Here is a 2403-nt window from a genome sequence, read left to right on the forward strand (position 1 = left end):
CTATATATATACTTGCCACGCATATATATACTTACCATATATGTATATATACTTACCATGTATGTCATTCGTTGGTTGTAACGAGATAGTAACGGACCGAGTTTTGACTGCGCCTACAATCACATCGGCGAAATTGGTTGCACTAGAGTACGTGCGACTGATTTCCGATTGACCTGTCCGATACAATGGGCACACAGCAGCACAGAGAATGGGACATGTATGTGAATTGAATGTGTGGGATAGCGTACTTGGGTGTGTTGAGGTGTGTTTGTCTGTATTCAAATTAGGATCTCTAAAAATGACTGTGTAGATGGTTTAGTTACTTAGCAAGAACAGGCCGCGCAGGACGAGAAGTTTGTCAGTGGCAGTGATGTCAGAATTAATATAAAGGTCAGCATTTTGAGTCCCAACAATGGCTACCATACAAATGAAGTATTGTTGGTGAAGGTAACAATCGGACTAACACTGACTGGCCATAACTACCCACAGATACAAATACTGCTAACTGAGTCCACAGAACCATCAACCAACGCGTAATAATGACAACTAATAGGCCTTGAGGATATTCAATTGCACCCACACATCACTGACTTTTGCCGAATGGAGACTACTCCACTCAGATGATAGTATATGAGCCCCCCCCAAAAAAAGAAAAGCATGGGACTATACTATACACCGTAGTTCGGTATCAGCTGGACTATATCCAGGAACTCGCAGGTAAAGAATATAGGGCCATGTTCAGATATGTATACACAGAAACGTTTGCATGTAATAGCGATTATGTATGAGATATTCGTACCTGTAGGAGTGTGATAATATTATTCCTGTTATGTACAATTGGGGGCGTTTGTCTGTACAATTATATATGCACATGTACGTATGTGATCCCGTGGTTCTGCATATACTGAATAGATACAGCACCCATACCCATAAGTTGATAATATATATATATATACATATATATATAGAGAGTACATGCGTGCACGTATGTATGTGAGTACGTGCTTGTTTTTACATCTACTATGACTTGCATTTAAATAAACATTTCGTGTAATGCGCACACACCGCATGTAAAGTGATTCACTCACCGCCCGTCACTTTGCAGTAGAGTTCCATCGCTGGCACCATATCGTCCCGATTTGTCGAAAATCCAATTGCGGTTTCATTGGTGAGATCACTGTGATAGTGGAGGGATGAGTAATAATATAAGTAGTACGATTTCCAATAATGAGTGGAATAAAAAGATTAACACAAACTAATTATAGACAACAGAGGATCATAATGCACTCGTATCAATACATCTTCACTGTCTAAGTGGCACAGAACTAAACTCATAGTGAAAGCGTTTACAACTCTCAGCCAATTAGTTTCTATATCTCCACGTGCCAGGAGAAAGACCCGCTAAAACCAGTCAAGTACTATATACAGAACAGCCCAAACCCCCGCCAAAACTTACTCGGGCAGAGTTCCGTTCTGAAGCGCCGGCAGCCGCAGTGATAGTGAGAATAAACGTTGATCCCATCGAAAAGGTTCGAATTGTAATGTCCTGTCCATATCAAATTGAGATAGGGTCAGATATATAAAAACGTAAACTTGAAAGTGCCTGACTGCTCGGTTTATTCACTATGGACATGGTTGTAACTTAAGTAAGGCATTAAATCGATAAAGTGCGAGCCGAGATAAATAAACGTTAATAAAAGTTCATTGAAGCTTAGCTTATTCACTATGCACATGGCTGGAACGTCTTGTAGAGATCAAATTGCGAGCCGAAATACACAAGCGTTGATAAAAAATGAATGGACGCTTGGTTATGTCAGTATACACATGGCTGTTATATACATATGTGTGTGTGTATGCGTGTGTAGTAGTAGTATTAATGGAGGGAAGGCAGGTATTTTTCACCCTGCAAGTGTGGGAAAACCAAACATAGCCCAGCGATAGCAAGCTTTATTAGAGAAACGATGTGAATTTCTGTAGGTACTACATAGTACGATTTGAACTGAAATGTGTCGTTCTATTGGTTGGGAGTTATGCTGTTCAATACAGATACATGCAGAGACACGCGCATAGACACTGTGGAAGAAATTTGTTCAGACGACAGCAAAGAAAATACAGAGATTCGCAAAATACATATGCAAGCGCAATATAGAATCAATTATACACACAAACGTCCACACACATACAATTGGGCTAGCAATACATAGGCATATACCAATATGGCAGAGAAGCACAAAATCTGCAAAGGTCTGTATGATATATATATATAGATATATATATATATGTGTGTGTGTGTGTGTGTGTGTGTGTGTGTGTGTGTGTGTGTGTGTGTGTGTGTGTGTGTGTGTGTGTGTGTGTGTGTGTGTGTGTGTGTGTGTGTGTGTGTGTGTGTGTGTGTGTGTGTGT

The 2403-nt window shown here is 40.1% G+C and overlaps 1 pseudogene across 1 annotated transcript in view; it reads right to left on the reverse strand.

The window, feature by feature from the left end:
* Positions 1-1539, reverse strand: part of SARC_11878 (hypothetical protein) — a pseudogene marked incomplete at its 3' end in the record, with an annotated part of 4285 nt that extends 2746 nt beyond the window's left edge. The window contains exons 1-3 of the mRNA in view: positions 1457-1539; positions 1089-1177; positions 57-173 (exon numbers count right to left, since the gene is read on the reverse strand). The remainder of the gene's footprint in view (positions 1-56; positions 174-1088; positions 1178-1456) is intronic.
* Positions 1540-2403: the final 864 nt, after the last annotated feature.

This window comes from Sphaeroforma arctica, assembly GCF_001186125.1.
Source record: "Sphaeroforma arctica JP610 unplaced genomic scaffold supercont1.1933, whole genome shotgun sequence".
Classification (NCBI taxonomy): Eukaryota; class Ichthyosporea; order Ichthyophonida; genus Sphaeroforma; species Sphaeroforma arctica.